The sequence below is a fragment of the Vulpes vulpes genome, chromosome 14, assembly GCF_048418805.1.
Source record: "Vulpes vulpes isolate BD-2025 chromosome 14, VulVul3, whole genome shotgun sequence".
Classification (NCBI taxonomy): Eukaryota; Metazoa; Chordata; class Mammalia; order Carnivora; family Canidae; genus Vulpes; species Vulpes vulpes.
Genome location: NC_132793.1, coordinates 49092677 through 49110698, shown reverse-complemented (window position 1 = coordinate 49110698; position 18022 = coordinate 49092677). Strand labels below are relative to the sequence as shown.

The 18022-nt window shown below is 38.9% G+C and overlaps 1 protein-coding gene across 3 annotated transcripts in view; it reads left to right on the top strand.

Moving 5' to 3' along the window:
* Positions 1–18022, top strand: part of CAMK4 (calcium/calmodulin dependent protein kinase IV) — a 197157-nt gene that overhangs the window by 146820 nt on the left and 32315 nt on the right. The gene's annotated exons all lie outside the window — the stretch shown is intronic.

The window sequence follows — 18022 nt, the reverse complement described above, 5'->3', positions numbered from 1 at the left end:
TTGTTAACTTTTTGCCTCCTTTAAGGAAATTTCAATAACCATTAGTGGTTTCAAGATGTTTTTTGACCTAGGAAAAGAATACCTTCCTCACTTAGTGTCCCATTTTATCATTCTGGCTTTTGTAAATGTAATTTAAGGTCCCTCTGTGCGATATCCTCTTTATTTTAGCTCATGAAAGAAGTATGGTATAATTCTAATGTATCTTACATGCCATGTATTTAATATTAATCTTCCCTGGTTCCTGAACAGTGATGTTTTCTCTAGATTATTTTGCTTAAAGTTTACGGAGCCTGATCTCATTTTTTTCATAGAAATATTTCCCTATATATTATCAATCTGAAAAATTTTCCTGGAATGTCAGGGCCCTGCCTACTGTGTTATAAGTGGTTGGTAAGTTAAATAGAGAATGGCTTGGCCATACACTGCACACTTAAAAATAATCAAAACTCAGACTTTATTAATAAGACATCCAAGTGTTTTAAAAGATAGATATGAATTGAGAGGTGCCCGGTTGGCTCAGTTGGTTGAGTGTCCAACTCTTGGTTTCAGCTCTGGCCATGATCTCAGGGCTCCCCTTTTGGCATCGAGTCTGCTTCTCCTCTCTCTCTGCTCCTCCCCACCCTCTGCCCCACTCTCACTTCCTCTCTCTCTCTCTCTCTCTCTCTCTCAAATGAATGGATGAATCTTAAAAAAAAAAAAAGTATATATAAGTTGCATTATATTGGCAAATGATGCCCACCAGGAAAATGAATAGTTTACACACATAACCTGGGCCGTAGATGAGGGTGAGTCACATTTAACTGTCTTTGTTTTCTTTATGTAGCAGAATGTGTTGAACTGAAAGTATAGTGAGAATTGTGGCTCTAAACCTGCGTGTTGGCGATGATTGCATTGTCGTCTCCATAGTCCTCAGTTTTCCTCACATCTACTTTTTGATACTTAAAAGACATTGCTTGAACATTTGGGATCCTTCTTGATTTGTAAGAGAAAAGCATACATGGTATGATAGCATTTCCCCACTCAGCCCTCCGCTGTCACCCCGCCAGACTCCCCACCCTGCGTGTGTGACCCTTGGACTCCTGCCTGGAATGTCTCCTTTCCAGGAGACCGTCTCATTCACGGTGCTTCAGTGACCTTCTGTCCCTCCAATAGGAGAAACCCTAGGCCCTGGAACTCTGAATTCTTGTTTGAAACTAGAATAAATGAGTGCCTGGGGGACTTGTTGGTTATGCATCTGCCTTGGGCTCCGGTCATGCACTGGGGTTCTGGCATCGAACCCCACTTTGGGCTCCCTGCTTGGCATGGAGTCTGCTTCTCCCTCTGCCTCTCCCTCCACTCATGCCCTCTTTTTCTCTCTCTCTTTCAAATAGATGAATAAAGTCTTAAAAAAAAAAAAAGAAACTGGAATACAAATTCCTTGAGGTCTTGGACCTCACTGTACTATGTCTAGTGTCTGGAGTGTTTCCTGATACACATTAGGTCTTCTGTAAATATTTGTTGGATGACTTGACTGACCAAAGATCTTCATTCATTTATTCATTCATGCATTCATTCACCAGCTAACCAAACAAACTACAAATGTTTATCAAGCATATGTTTAGTTCCTCCCACTGTGGAGTCATTAAAAAACACATGGCCCTATGTGCCAAGAGTTCGTGTTCTTTGGCCCATTAACTTGCTAACTGCAAAATACTCAGTATATTAGTTTTCTTTTACTAACTAACAAATTACCACAAATTTAACAGCTTAAAAGGTCTGGAGTCCAGTGGGCTCTAGTGGGTTCTCTTCTTAGTCTCACTAGGTAGAAACCAAAGTGGTGGTCAGTGGGGCTCGTATCCGTATGCTCTGAGAGAGCGTGCTCCCAGGCTTGTTCAAGTTGTTGGCTGAGGTCACATTCATGTGGTTGTGGACTGGAGTCCTTGTCCCCTTCGTACCAGCCCACAGCCTGAAGGCTGCCTGCGTTTCTTGGCACATCCTTCCTCCACAGCCAGCTCGAGTGCTTCAACTACCTGGTTTTCTTTTCTGCTCCCAGCCAGAGAAAACTCTCTGCTTTTCAGGGGCACGTGAGATTTGATTAAGCCTGTGCGAATCATCTCCCTTTTGTCATTTAAGTTACCATGATCATAGGGATGCTAACCTCCTCACTCAGAGATCCCACCCGCACTCAGGGGACAGCTGGTCCCATAGCGGGGCCATTGTTGGCATTCTGCCCATGGCACCCAAACCCTCCTATTCTTGAGAATCGGTGTGTGATGCAGGAGTTTCTCCATAATGCCCGTAGTCTAATCAACCCCAACCATGGTTTCCATTGGAAAGTAAATTAGGAGTCCAAAGGTTGACCCAGTCACAAGGATAAATTTGAATGTCATCGCTTTCCAGGCCTTTCAGAGGCTTCTTTACTGACAAGTGTTTTGGGTTGTTTGTTTTTAAATGTGTAGCACTTACTATGTGTTCTCATGCTGTTCCTTTTATTCTTTTCTCTTGTTTTATTCTCCTGGTTTTTATGTTAGGAAATCAATTCGGCTACTTCAAAGCATTAGCCACAACGAGTATTTTCAAAGGTTTTCAGAACTGCTGTTTGTTAGGAAACCAGCTCAAACACAGATCAGTGATCAAAAAGAAGGAATGATGGCTGTGGCTGAGACTGTGTGGCATCTTGGCACATAAAAATACAGATAGTGTCCTCAGATACATTTCTTTTTCATGTTGCTCTCGTATCTTGTTTCCCTTAACAGTAAGTCTTAGAAATCTTTCTGTTGATAAATTAGTTTGCTATCATGGCATAACAAATTACCACAAACTTAAAAGCATAACCAGCACACATGTGGTATCTCCTAGTTCTGGTAGGTCAGAAATTGGGCACGACATGACTAGATTCCCTCAGTTCCAGAATCTAGGTATCAGCAGGCTGCCTTTCTGTCTGGAGGCTCTGTGAAAGAGTCTGCTTCCAGGCACATTCAGTGTGTTGGCAGGATCCAGTTCCTTGTAGCTGCCTTGGCACTAGACCGTCTCCATCTTCAAGCCTGCAGTGGCATATCAGGTGCTTCTCATGCTGTGAATCTCTTCAACTTATTCTTTGCATTCTTCTTTCGATTTTAAAGGCTCATGCGGTTACACTGGGCCCATCTGGATAATCCGGGATGGTCTCTGTATTTTAAGACCAAAGTGATTAGTAACCCTGACTACAAAGTTCCTTTTGCCAAGTTAATGGCATGTTCATAGTCCTGGGGATGAGAGCATGGAGTCTTCTTAGGGTCCATCATTCTATCTGCATCAAATGCATTACATTTTAGTGCATTTGGATCTTTTTCACTCTTTTAATTGCTACAGGATAATATATTTCATACTATGGGTCCTATAATTCATTCAGGTTCTAGATAGTTGTGTAACTTTTTCCCAATTTTAAAAATTGTGAGTAATATTGTCATAAATATCCTTGTAGGCATATTTACACACAAGTAAAAATATTTCTTTAAGATATGTTCTACGAAGTGGCTTCTTTCATACCCAGAATATATTCATTTTACACAATTTATAGATGCTGATAAATTGCAAGGCTTTACCAGCCTACAATCCTGCCAGGAGTCTGCGTTTGCTTTTTTACCAACATGTGCATCTAACCAGTCCTGGATAATATCAATGTTTTGAGAGGAAGGGAAGGGAGTAATATAAGTGCAAAAAAATAATTCATTGCTTTGTTTTGCTTTTTCTAATTTTAATACTAAAGATGTCATGAATATTTCTTCAGTTTATGGGTCCTCTGTCAGTCGGTCATCATATTCTTTACCTTCTTCTATTCTGTGCCCTTTTTGCAATGATAATTTTATGTTTTTTCTTAATGTGTAGGAGCTCTTTATATATTCAGATTTTAATCTTTACTGTATATATCTTTATAGTAATCTTTATCATGTAGACAGATGGACAAATAAAGTAAATGTTTTTTTCCTAGTTCTGCTTTGTTTATGCTGTCTTGTGATGTGAAAAAAAATTTTAATTTTTATTTAAATTCCAGTTAGTTAGCATATAGTATAATCCTAGTTCCAGGTGTAAAATATAGTGATTGAACACTTCCATATGACACTGGGTGCTCATCATGACAAGTGCCCTCAATCCTCATCACTTATTTTACCCGTCCCTCCACCCACCTTGCCTCAGGATTAGTTTGTTTGATTTGGCAATTCTATACATTTTGCTATGCTTAGCATGATAAATATGCTTATCATCTGTCACCATTCAAACTTACTGCAGGATTATTGACTCTATTCCCTCTGCTGTACTTTCATCCCTGTGATTGGCTTATTTCATAACTGGAGCTTTGAATCTTTTAATCCCCTTCACACATTTCACCTGTCCCTCCAGCCCCCTCTCCTCTCACAACCACCAGTTTGTTTTCTTTTTTTATGATTCTATTTCTGTTTATTTTTTTAGGTTCTACATATAAGTGAAATCATGTGGTCTTTGTCTTTTTCTCTCTGACTTATTTCACTTAGTATAATACTCTCTACATCCATCCATTTTGTCACAAATGGCAAGATGCACATATCACATCACATCACATCACATCACATCACATCACATCACATCACATCACATCACATCTTCTTTATCCATCCATTTCTGGATGGACACTTAGGTTGCTTCCATATCTTGGTGTGAGCTTAGTGAGTTTTTGTGTATGCATTTATATTTTCAGTTTTTCTAGTGGTTTTCCTTTTATAACTTTATTTTATTTTTTTAAAGATTTATTTATATATTTATTCATGATAGACATAGAGAGAGAGAGAGGCAGAGACACAGGTAGAGGGAGAAGCAGGCTCCACACTGGGAGCCCGATGTGGGACTCGATCCCAGAAATCTAGGATCATGCCCTGGGCCAAAGGCAGGCACCAAACCGATGAGCCACCCAGGGATCCCCTCCTTTTATAACTTTAAACAACATCTTTCAACCTCTATGTTTCATTAAACTTCAGCAGTATATACTATTTTTTCACTGAGAAAAATAAGAAATTAAATTCATCCACTTCTTCTGTTGACCTCTGCCTTCAAATTCTTTCTTGTCCTAGCTCTGTTTTACATTGGTAAGGTTCATGTCATTTATATTCTGCATCTTATTTGTTCATTTGGGTTCTACATTTAAATGGACTTAATGCCCATCACCAGCCCTTTACATTTGTTTCTCTTTATTTCTCATGTGGCTGACTTTATTCATTCAAATAGTTGGGATTTTGTTTGTATTCTTTGGGTCTTTTGCTTGTTTGTTTTTTCAGTTTGTGGAAAGACATGGCAACAATATATAGCAATATATCCCCTCAGTGCTTTCATACTTGCAGGGCATACTGTAATATTTGCAGGACACTTAGTTCCAGCCTCAGCAATCTGTGTGTATTCTTCTGCACTGCATGGAAACCTGCCTTGCAAAAATCTGCACCAACTTTATATTCCCCTTCTTACAGATGGTCTGCTTTTTTCTGCCTACAGGTCTAAGAATCTCTTCTTTATCCTCGAAGGTCAATAACTTGAGCAGGTGCATGTCAGTTTCCACAGCTGTTTTCATGTGAGGAAAGAAACAATAGCATTTCCCCTATTTTACAGTTATGCACCAACTAAAGTTCAGAGAAATTGGCTTTTGAAGTTTACACAGACTAGAACCAAGGTGGTTAGAACTCCTAGCCTAGGCTTGATGACATGGCCAGGCATCTGTACAAGTCTTCTTTATTGACCTTTGGGACTCTGGGCCTTTCAAGTTTCAATCTGTATAGAAGTCCACTAATCTACACAGCCTTATGGGTTTTGGATAATTTTCTACACTTAATCTCTGTAACAAAGCAGATGGAACATTTGAGCTGTTTTAGTTCCTGTGACTCTCTGGCCCATTTCTTAGGGAACTTCTGAACCTTAACCTAAGGTTCTTCCCCTTCCTTCATTTACCTTTAATAAATTCTGCCGCTAAGTGCATATATTTGTTTTTACTTTTATTTTTTTCTTTTCTTGAGAGATACAAGTTCCGAATTTCAGCAGATCTGCTTCTTCCCTGCAATCCCATGCATTTTCTACCACTGGTGTGTAGCACTAGCCACCTTATATTTTGGTTAGTTGCACATGAGCCTGTCTCCTGAAAGAGGCAGATTCTCTCTAGGCTAGGAATAATGATTTATTCCTCTGTATCTATCATCATTTTCCTCTGGCCTCTACCCCTCCTTACAAATATACATACAAACCCCTTATGCCCCTTTGTAGTCATAGCATATAACAAACACAGTATATATTCTTTGACTTGAATCCAATTGTTTACAAGAACTTATTTAGGATTCCAATATTCTGAGTGCTGGGAATATTTTAGAACTGGCCTTATATCCATGGTTTCTAAAAGACAATGGAAACTCCTAATACATTGAATAATTCAATAAACTGTTAAATCACATTACTTTCAAAAATCATATTACTTTCAAAAGTGATAATGCTAATCCAATTTTCCAGGAGAGTGCTTTTCATGGAATATAATGTATTTTAAAATTTAAATAAATATACATAGCATATTTCTCTCTGTTTTGGAAAAGATATCTAATTTCATAGAACTTAACATGCTGATAGATACAGGGAAAAATCTATGTTGAAAAACAAAATTTCTCATGCATATCCTTTGCATTCTAGTCTTGGTTTCTACTCCTCACACTTTAAAAGTGAAACACTTATATTTTTTATGAATAATATGTTGAACTATGTGTCATAGGTTCTCAGTATGTGATTTATTCTTTGAAATTTCCTTTGAATGTTAGAACTCCTCTAAAACGTATGTAACTTTTAAATTATCTTCCTGACTTTTGCCTGTGAAATTACTGTTGGAGAAACTTAGCCGCACTCAGGGTTTAATGGCTCTGGATCCTTCAGAATTCCAGAAATGCTGCTTTATTTTAAGTTGAATATCATTGTGAAAGAGCCTTATGACATACCATTTCACAATGTTCATACCTTCTCTTTACCCATATAGTAGGCCACTTGGTAAAGAGGCTAAATACTTATGCTAGATTTTGCTAGAAAACTGAAAGAAGAATCTTGAAAGGAATATGTAATTGGAACACATGGGGGCTGCTTCAATAATAGTGACACCAGCCATCACTACCATGTGTTATTAAGTACTTACTGTGAACCAAGCTCTAGCTAAAAGCTTTATGTACATCATTTCACTTAATCTTCATACCTATAAGGCTGTCTCATATTAATTTCACAGATGAAGAAATCGAGACTCCAAGATTAGGTAGCTTTTCCAAGATCATACAGCTGGCTCATGGTGGAATCAGGACTAGAACACAAAATCAAAGATGACTTCAGAGTTCATGCTCTTAAGTACTTTGCTGTCTACTTTCCTCTACAGTAACTGCTATAGACAGTGCTGGACCCAAAGCCAGAAACACAGAGGAGCACACGGGGGCCTTAGCATGGCAAGAATTCAGGGACCAGCAGTGAAATGAGACAAGTGAGGTACATCCATTTTAAAGATCACATAGCAGGAAAATTCACATTTTTTAAAAAGACACAGGTGCTTTGCAGCAGGTGTGCCTCTTTATGTTTGCCTGTGCTTTTTTACTCTTGGATTCAGTTCTCGAAAACTACATATTTGACATAACAAGAATCACTTCACATGCTATAATTAAAAAATTAAATCTGTCTCAAATAAGAATATGTGCATGCATATTCCATTCTTTTTTAGGACAAGTGTAGGTGGGAATAATAATAGCTCCACAGATGTAAGTCTTCCAGGTGCAGTCAGCTCTGTAACTTTATCGATGTCCAAGATGATGGTAACATTAAAAGTTAAACATCCTCTATGTGAGTCAATAGTAAGAAATTGGGTAGAAGACTTCTTGTTTAATTCTTTGCGGCCAAATTCAACTTCCATTTATTGCATCTCTTTACAAGTAGTTGTCCTTTTATGCCAGCTTTTTAAGGGTCACAAAGAGAGTGTAGTACTCATGGGCAAATTAGTCATACTGGTCTTACCTGGCATACATGGTCCAGAGCCTGCTGATGCCCGAATTGACTCTTAAATAGCAGCTTCCACTGCTTTCAAGTATTGTGAAAAGCTTTGGAGGTAGGATATGCTGTCTCCATAATCCACTGTTCCCCAGCCCAGTGAGTAGGAGTACAGACTCCAGTCCAGACTCTGCATTCAAATCCCAGAACTGCTACTAACTGTATGGACTTTAGCATGTTATTTGACTTGGCTGTTCTTGATGTGTAAAATGGAGATAATGAAATTATATATACTGATAATATACAGAGGATTAATATACATGTAAGATATAACAGAATTGATATATTTGGTAAATCACTTAGAACAGTGCCTGTCACATAGTAAGTTCTACAGAAAAGTTATTAAGTAAAAGTATTTAAATTTAAATGGAGTTTTGCCCACTTCACTCTCATGTTATCTGCCCCTCCTTTAGTGATATTTGAGTTTGAGATTCCTATTCTAAATAATCTCTTAAAGTCTGGACTGACTCTAGGATTCTTAGAGTAATCCTTCAGAGAGGGCTTTAAAAGAATTTGCCTGTAAAACACCTTAATTGTCTAAATTTACTATAATCTGAAACCTTCTTTAATAAAACTTAATATTCTAATAGGCACTTGATGTTTTTTAAAGTATAGATGAGTTGAGGCACTTCAGGCTTAGTAGTAATTTCAACATATGTCAATCTTCAGAGGTTTGATAAAATTGTACTTTCTTTTCTTTAAATGAAATGTTACAGAACACGATAGATCTTTTGACCACTTTTATCAATGAAGATCAAGAGATTTTGTAATTGTCATAAAGCATAGAGATTCTCTGAACAATCACCATATACAGGTGAAGTTGATTTATAATTTTCTGAAGCACCACTGAAATACTTTAATTACTAAATGGACTGTTGTAGTATCTGAAAATGAGTAAAACCTTCAGTGTAATTCCTCATATCAACTCTTTAAACAGGTTTAAAGCTGCTTTAATGATATACTTTTATAATAATTATACCTTTCATATATTTAGTATTTTTTCCTATTTTGGTAAATGTTCATTTTTTATCAATAAATCTTTAAGGTTTGTGAATCACAAATTATGTAAACATTGTATAAAGAGTAGAATACAATAAATACTTCATCTCTACTTGAAAGTTTTTTTAATGGTTAAAACATTGATTCATCTATTTTATAGATTTTAGAATTTTTGAAAGGATTATCTCTAAGCCAAGCACTGTTGTCTCTCTTTAACTTATTTACATGATTTTTATCCTTTACTTCTCTATATAAAGAGACTTTGACTGCACTTCACATCTGGCACTTCTCTCAGGCACTCTCATTGTTTCACAAAGAAGAAGAAATTCTTTCTAACCAAAGAGCAAGCTGAAAACTTAGAAACATAAATGAATACTATAGAAATTTTTTAAAAGATTCTATGTATTTATTCATGAGAGACAGAGAGAGAGGCAGAGACACAGGCAAAGGGTGAAGCGCAGGCTCCCTGCAAGGAGCCCAATGTGGGATTCGATCCCGGGACCCTGGGACCACAGCCTGAGCCAAAGGCAGATCTTCAACCACTGAGCCACCCAGGTGCCCAGTACTGTAGAAATTTTGATCAACATTGAACTAAGTGCAGAGTTTCCCACATTTGTCATTTTTTTATTTCCTTAACAGCTTTAACGGCATTAACTGGTACACTAATAGCAGTAATAGGTTCAAAATGGTCTCAAATACTGAGGATAATCCCAATTTTAGGTATCAAGTAGAATACTACTTAGAAAACACTTAAAATGTCTGGAGTAATGGTAGTAATTTCTGCTTCTGGGCAAGATGAAGTAAAAGGGACTAATTTACACTCTTTCTGAAACAAAAAAACAAAAACTATGCAACATGGTTTTCAGACATTGAACATCAGTCAGCCCAACACAGGGATCCTTGAAAAAGGGAGCACAAATACTGTGAGCCCTACAATTGCCTAAAGAGAGTTTCCAGGCTGCCATCAAAAGAGGAGAAACCAAAAGGGGCCCCATGGTCTCCCTAGGTTGAGACAGAACAGCGTCCAGGAGGCCCAGGAGACCAGGGTTCACAGAGCAGAGTGCCTGAGATGAGAGACCTGCTCTGGGAGAAATCTCTGAAAAGCTGTGGCTACCTGTCCCCCCAGATCTCCCGGTGAGTACTGATGAGCATATGCCTGTGAGGTAACCACCAGAGGCCAGGGGAAGAACCATGGCTTAGCAAGACTAATGCTTGCCGTTCACATAGGAACGGGAGGAGTTTGTGTTTCCAATAGACAGAGTAGACAGTTTTAACAAAGTTTGAGAGCAAGCCTCAAAAGGATCAACCTAGTTACAGGAAGTCTAACTTAGCTGCATCTGGACTAGAACTAAAGAAGATCACAACTACATCTGTATTTGTCTGGCTCCCAACAAGATAAAATCACAGTGTCTTACCCACTTGAAATTATGAGAAATGTATATGGTAAGCACATCCAGAGTGAGACTGGGTGAAAGCAGGGGAAAAAAAACGAATCAAAAGAAATAGCCTTAGAAGCACACAAGTGAAATAAATAGTATATAGAGACCTTAAAACAGTTGTTATTACTGTATTCCATATTCAAGAAGGTAGAGGAAAGACTGAAGATGTAAAATATATATGTCAAAACTATTTAAAAAACTGAAATCAGAGCAGCCCGGGTGGCTCAGCGGTTTAGCGCCGCCTTCGGCCCGGGGCCTGGTCCTGGGGACCCGGGATCGAGTCCCACGTCGGGCTCCCTGCGGGGAGCCTGCTTCTCCCTCTGCCTGTGTCTCTGCCGTGCTCTCTATCTCTCTATGTGTCTCTCATTAATAAGTAAATAAAAAAATCTTTAAAAAAAACTGAAATCAGACATCTGGAGATGGAAACTACAGTATCTGATATAAAGTCTACTGGATGGAATGAACAGCAGATTAGATATTTCAGACATTTAAAAGAAAGTGAACTTGAAGACATAGCATTAAAAACTATCCAGAGTGGGGACACCCGGGTGGCCTGGCGGTTGAGCATCTGCCTTTGGCTCAGGGCGTGATCCCCTGGGGTCCTGGGATCGAGTTCTGTGTCAGGCTCCCTTATGGAGCCTGCTTCTCCCTCTGCCTGTGTCTCTGCCTCTTTCTGTGTGTCTCTCGTGAATAAATAAATAAAATCTTTTAAAAAACAAACAAAAAAAATACAAACAAAAACTATCCGGAGTGGAACAGAGAGAAAAAAGGCTAAAAACAAAATGAACAGAACATCAGTGAGCTTGGGAACAACTTCAAGTACACACACACATACACACATTATGTATATAACTACACATACATAAATTGAAGTTGTTGAAGAACAATGGGAGATAGAATTATATCGGAAGAAATACTATTCAAATTATTCCAAATTTAGTGAAAGTTGTAGAGACGTACATGCAAGAATCTTAACAAATCTCCAACACAAGGAAGACAAAAAATATGATATGAAGGTGCAGCATATTCAATTTCCTTAGAACTAAAATAAAATATCATAAAAGCTTCTAGCGAAAAGATACATTACATCAGAAGAACAAAGATAAGGATGATATTAAATTTTCATCAGAAATAATGCAATAAAAGACATGAAAGTATTACAATAAAAGAAAAGCAACCTGTTATTCTAAACTTGGTGAAAATAAACTTTCAAAAGGGAAGGCAAAATCAGGATCTTATTAGACATATGCAACCTAATCAAATCCATCACTCGCATACCTGCAATACTCGAGTCGATTTGGTTACGCACCATAAAATAGAACCGATCAGTGTACATTGTGTTCTCTTTGTAGCCCGCGAGCCAAGGGCAGCTGTTGCTACTGCCTTCAACAAAGAGCACGATGAGTTGAGTTCACTGTTTCTTGAACACAGGGCCACACACTTGTGAACCGGGATGGACACGGGACATTTATTCTAATCCAGAGCTATTAGGAGCTATTTCCTGTCTCAGTTTAGGAGTTCACCATTTTATTTATCTAACAAACATCTGTAAGTGCCAGTATGTGCTCGACCTATTCCTTGGGATTTTGTGTCTATTTATTGATGCCTGTCATAGAGCCTCATTCAACCCATGATTCTGATTATTCATTAATTCCCTGCTGCTTTCACACATTTTTTTTCACAAACATTTATCAAAAACACACCAGACCCTTTGCCTAGAGTCTGCAATACAAAGGCGAATAAAATAATTCCTGTTCTCAAGGAATTTATTACAATAGGTACAGTACAATTTATTTTGTACTGTGATAGACAAGTACACAATTAACTAAATATTCTATCAGAGTATTACAGGGATATGAAGAAAATGCTACTGGGAAGAGCAGAGAAAATGATATTTATTTTGCTTGTAGAACTAGAGAACATTTCACAGAAGAAGTGGTATATAATCTGGGTAATGACATGTTCCAGGTCCTGTCGCTGTGTTAACAAATGATCCCCAAACCCACCAGCTTGAAACCTCCACTGTATTGTGCTCACTCAGCGTATTCTCTGCATCAAGACTTTAGACAGGGCACAGTGGGAGTGATGATTACCTCTGCCCCGTGATGTCTGGAGTTTGGGCTGGGAACACTCAAGGGTTTAGTGGTTTGATGGCTGGAAACAGGACTCATTTAGAGGTGTCTTCACTCGCATGTCTGGCAGTGAAATGTCTGCCACGCTGGACTTCAGCAGGGACTGTCAGCGGGAGCAACCATATGTGGCTTGTCCATGTTGCCCAATATTCTTAAAGCACCATGGCCTTGGGACGGTTACAACTTTTTATGTGGCAGCTTAGGCATCCAAAAATGAGTATTTAGCACACAAGGTAGAAGCTGCATTGGCTTTTATGTTCTAACCTCAGAAGTTACACATTGTCACTTCCGTACGTTCTGTTGGTTCTGGCAAGTCCCAGACCAAATTCAGGAGGAGGAGGCTCCACCTCTAGATGGGAAGTGGCATGATGCTGGAAGAGCATTGGATGTGTGATATTGTTGTGTTTTGTTTGAGATTTTATTTATTTATTCATGAGAGACACAGGCAGAGGGAGAAGCAGGCTCCCCACGGGGAGTCCGTTGTGAGACTAGATCCCAGGACCCTGGGGTCACACCCTGAGTTAAAGGCAGATGCTCAACCACAGAGCCCCCCAGGCACCCCTGGTTGTGTGATATTGTTGGAAGAGTCTTTAGAAAATACAGTTTGGCACATGAAAGATTATCCTCACCTGGGAACTGAGTGGGAATATGTATGGCATGATTTAGGAGTAGTAAGCAAGGCTGTAGACTTAGTGCTTGGTAAGAATTGTCCCAAGATGATGCACAGTCAGAAAGAAACTGGGGGCAGATTTTGCAGGGCCTTTATTTTCACCCTGAAAATATTAGACTTTGATCTATAGGCAATGAGGAGCCCTTAAGGCTGTACTGTTTTTGTATTTATATTATTTATTTTTAAGGATTTATTTTGGAGACAGAGCATGCAGAGGAAGAAAGAGAATACCAAGCAGACTCCCCACCTAGTGCAGAGCCCAACATGGGTCTTGATCTTGTGTCCCTGAGATCATGACCTGAGTCAAAATCAAGAATCAGATGCTTAACCAACTGAGCCACCCAGACAGTCTGAATGTTTTTGTTTTTAAAAGAGGATTGACATGAGCTAATCTGTGTTTTAGAAAGATGACCTAGGTGTAGGGATGTGGGTGGGGGTGATTAGGAGACAAATGTCAATAGTGCCAGTAGGGACTATGCATTCAGTGGTAACAATGTAAATGAGAAGAGTAGATATGAGATGTATTTTGGAGGTGGAATCATGACTGATTGGCCAAGACTAGTGAGAGAAAAGGAAACATCAAAGATGACTCTGAAATAAATGGCCATGTAGGCTACTTGGCTAATAAATGAGAAGCCCCAGCACTTGGCTGCTTTGCTGACGGTGGATTCCTCTGATCTTGGGATGTTCTCCAGATTAAGGCTTACCGTAGGTCTCCAGCCCACCAGTCCCAGTCATGCCCGTCGATCTGGTCATGGGAGATAGTAGTCACCTATTGCTTTTCCCGTATATTCTGTTCACAATTCTGAAGGCATCAGAGAGTGTAGAGGTCAAGCAGAAAGACAAAGGTAGTAGTCTCCAAAGCAGATGTGACACAAAAGTAGAGAATTCACTTTGAAGTTCTTACTTAAATTTATAGGTATTGATTATGAATTTTCTGAGCAATAGAGAAGAGCCATTTAATTTTTCATGCAGTTTAATTTTCTTCCCAAAGGAGAGCTGTAGGCAGAATACCGTTTTCTTTTTTTAATGACTGGTTCTTCTTTGTCCTGTTAGATTTTTAAAGAGATTTAAACTTCCTCCTACCAACTCCTGAGACATTATCAATTAGCCACACACAGCCCATTGAACACAGCATAGCTGTAATTAAACTAAATTACTATGCAGTAGCTTTCATTACACAATGACACGGTTTTTGTTAGGACCATAGAGAGAGTTTAATTACATGTCTAGACACCCCCTGAATTCAGAGCAGCAGTATTATCTTTGTCTGTTTAAAAGAGAGTTTGAGCTTCTGGTGATTGCATTTTTTTTTTTTTTTTGAAAGACCAAATGGTAAGATCTGTTGGGTGTTTTTTTCTTCTTTGTTTTAATTCTACTTTCTACTTACGAGCCATTTATACATCTGTGGATATAAGTATTTTCCAAGAAAAATGTATAGATTGTCACTGTCATATTTGATATACATTTTACTTGCATCCAGAAACTTTCTTTCTCTAATATGTCCTCAAATATCCACTCTTGACTCACTAATATATAAGGCGTGTATGGTAATCTGAAGTACAGTCACCTCTTATAATAATATTTCCGGCTTTCTCTTCTTTGTGAGGAAGCTCATCCCTCTGCCTGAGCATGGAGTACTTTCTGCATTTCTCCTCAGTCCTGCTCATTCAGCTTCTCTGTGGACTCTTAGCATCTCTTGAACAGTGTGCAGTTTCAAGAGCTCCTGTGTTTCTTTTGTGCTCCAGCCTGATCTCTTCTTACTCATTACAGAAATGTGAGTGCTCGTTCTCTCTCTGTAACTGCAGTTGACTGTTGGACCTTTTTCCAAGTGATCTATTATCTCCTGAATATGACCTCCATTACATTGGTCAAGCCTTTCCATAGCCTCCATTCCTCAAATCTCATCTTTCCTGAAATCTGACCACATACATTGGAAATAAGAGAATGAAATTTTCACATGCTTACAACAGCCCCTCAGAAAGTTGTCCTGCAATGTGCACCTTCTCCGATCTTATATACAAAAATATTTCATATATTGATTGTTTGCTGATTACATGTAAATTACTTAAAATTTTTTGTACTATCTTAGATGAGACTTGTCTATTTAAATCAAGACATATCACTTTTCCCATGAGTTTTTTGCATAATGTGTAATTTAAAATGATACAGATTCACTTAATAATTGCTCTTGAAAGAAATGATGTGTTTCATTGAAGTCTTGAGTGAATGTTTTATTTTTTTATTTTTTATTTATTTTTTAAGATTATTTATTCATGAGAGAGAGAGGCAGAGACAGAGGGAGAAGCAGGCTCCATGCCAGGACCAATGAGGGACTCGATCCTGGAACTCCAGGATCTCACCCTGGGCAGAAGGCAGGCGCTCCACCTCTGAGCCACCCAGGCGTCCCTTGAGTGAATGTTTTAGATTTTGAGTTGAATCTAAGGAAAATAGTATAGGTAAAATTATATGTTCCACTAGTACCACATAGACCATTCTTACGAATATGTACGTAGTAGACTTTTATAATTTAGAAATAGACAGGAAAATGAGTTTCTAGACTGTTGAAAGTATCCCTGTTACCTCCCTCTGAGTTGGCCCCCCAGGAGACTCGTGCTAAAATCTGAAACAAGACCTGGAGTCTGTTTTTCATGACCTGTTTGCCTATCAAGTGCTCTAACTGACACCCCAGGTTCTCCTCTGCAGTGGCATTCCTAATTATCCTCTCTGTTAGCATCCAGCTCCCTCTCCCTGTGATACTGTTTCTCCTGCCACTCCATTGCTCCCTCAAAATTCCCAGCTTTTCTTTATCTAGACACTTGTAGGCCACACCCCAAATCCCAAGTATCTTTATGCTCCCATGGGAACCTTATTCAGGGACAGGCGCCAGGCTCGGTGCACCCCTAGGGGGCCCAGCGTGGAGCCTTCATCCACCAGCAGAGGACTTGGGCTTGGCCATCGTTTGTTAACGTGTCACTGCAGCTGGCCAAAGCACTACTTAGTTCCATTTTCTCAACGAATGTTTGAGACACGAAGGAAACTGAAGAGAAAACTAACAGATGAATTTTCAGCTCCCTTTGCCCAGACTCCCCTGAGGCTTATGTTGTGTTGGAAATTCAGATCCACTTCAAAGAATGTGAAGAGATTAATTCAGCGATAACTATCAATGCTACTACAGAAGAACAAAAACTAATTATTCAAAATGTCTTTATGAGGATGAAACCCTTTTGCCTGATCTTAGAGTTAAAATGTTCTTACCGGGGTTTGGCTTTTCTCAGAGTGATGCTATAAATCTCAAAGCGCCTTTGAAGTGGCTAAGTATTATTAGCCAGTGAGTACAGTATGTTTCATTAGCACACAGATGCTCAGCCTTATTTCAGTTAAATTTATCAAAGTGATGTTGCTATGGAAATACACTGCGTCAGGGGCACCTGGGTGGCTCAGCATCTGCCTTCGGCTCAGGTCGTGACCCGGGGTCCTGAGATTGAGTCCCGAATCGGGCTCCCTGCATGGGTCTCTGCCTCCCTCTCTCTCTCTCTCTCTCTCTCTCTCTCTCTCTGTGTCTCAGGAATAAATAAATAACATCTTTTTTAAAAAAGTGAATTCTTATAAAATCCTTAAAAAATGTACTTGTTCCCCTACCTTGATTACTCTACAGATAGAGTATTTGTCATTTTATGCTGTTTTTCTTTTTTTAAAAATATTCTTTATTTAAATTCCATGTAGTTAACATATACTGCATTATTAGTTTCTGAGGTAGAATTTAATGATTCATCAGGTGCTTGTAACACGCAGTGCTCATCCCATCCCGTGCCCTCCTTCATGCCCAGCACCCAGTGACCCCATCCCTCCACCTCCTCCCCTCCACCAGCCCTCAGTGTGTTTCCTAGAGTTCAGGGTCCTTTATGGTTTGCCTCCCTCTCTTTATTCATTTTATTTTTTCCTTTCTTTACCCTGTGTTCATCTGTTTCTTAAATTCCACATATGAGTGAAATCATATGGTATTTGTCTTTCTCTCATTAACTTACTCTTTATGCTTTTTTAAAAAAGATTTTATTTATTTATTCATGAGAGACACAGAGAGAGAGGCAGACACAGGCAGAGGTAGAAACAGGCTCCCCGCAGGGACCCCGATGCGGGACTCGATCCCAGGACCCCAGAATCACGCCCTGACCCAAAGGCAGATGCTAAACCGCTGAGCCACCCAGGGATCCCCTTTATGCTTTTTTCTTGAAAGATAATATACTTTAAAAAAATTGAGCCAGCAAATTAATTGTGCTTCCCTGCCTCTTCCTTTTCTGCCCCCTTTTTCTTCTTCTTTTTATTCCTTAAGGTTTTAATTAAATTCGTATGCAACTGGTTATTTACTCCTCCAGTTTCTTTATTAAAAGTTACGATTAGTCAAGATTCAGTAGTTAGATGCTACAGTTGTCAGATTTATTATTTCTTTCTCCACTAAATTGTTAGGTTTTAGAGATCTTCCAAAATGGCCTTTTAGTTTTTAATGTTTCCTTGCTTATCTCTGGTTAACTTTATGATTATTTTCAACCCTTGGTTTATTGTAGAATAACCAATTATCTCATTTCTCAATTTTTCCTCTCCTTTTGTCTACTTGTGATGAATCCCCATGGTTTAATCTGTAGCTAAGATCAACAATATCGTGATAGGGTCTCTTTCTTCAAAATTGGGTATTTCTTAATCAGTTCTACGTCACTGATACGATATTATAAAATGTATTTGTACAATTTCCC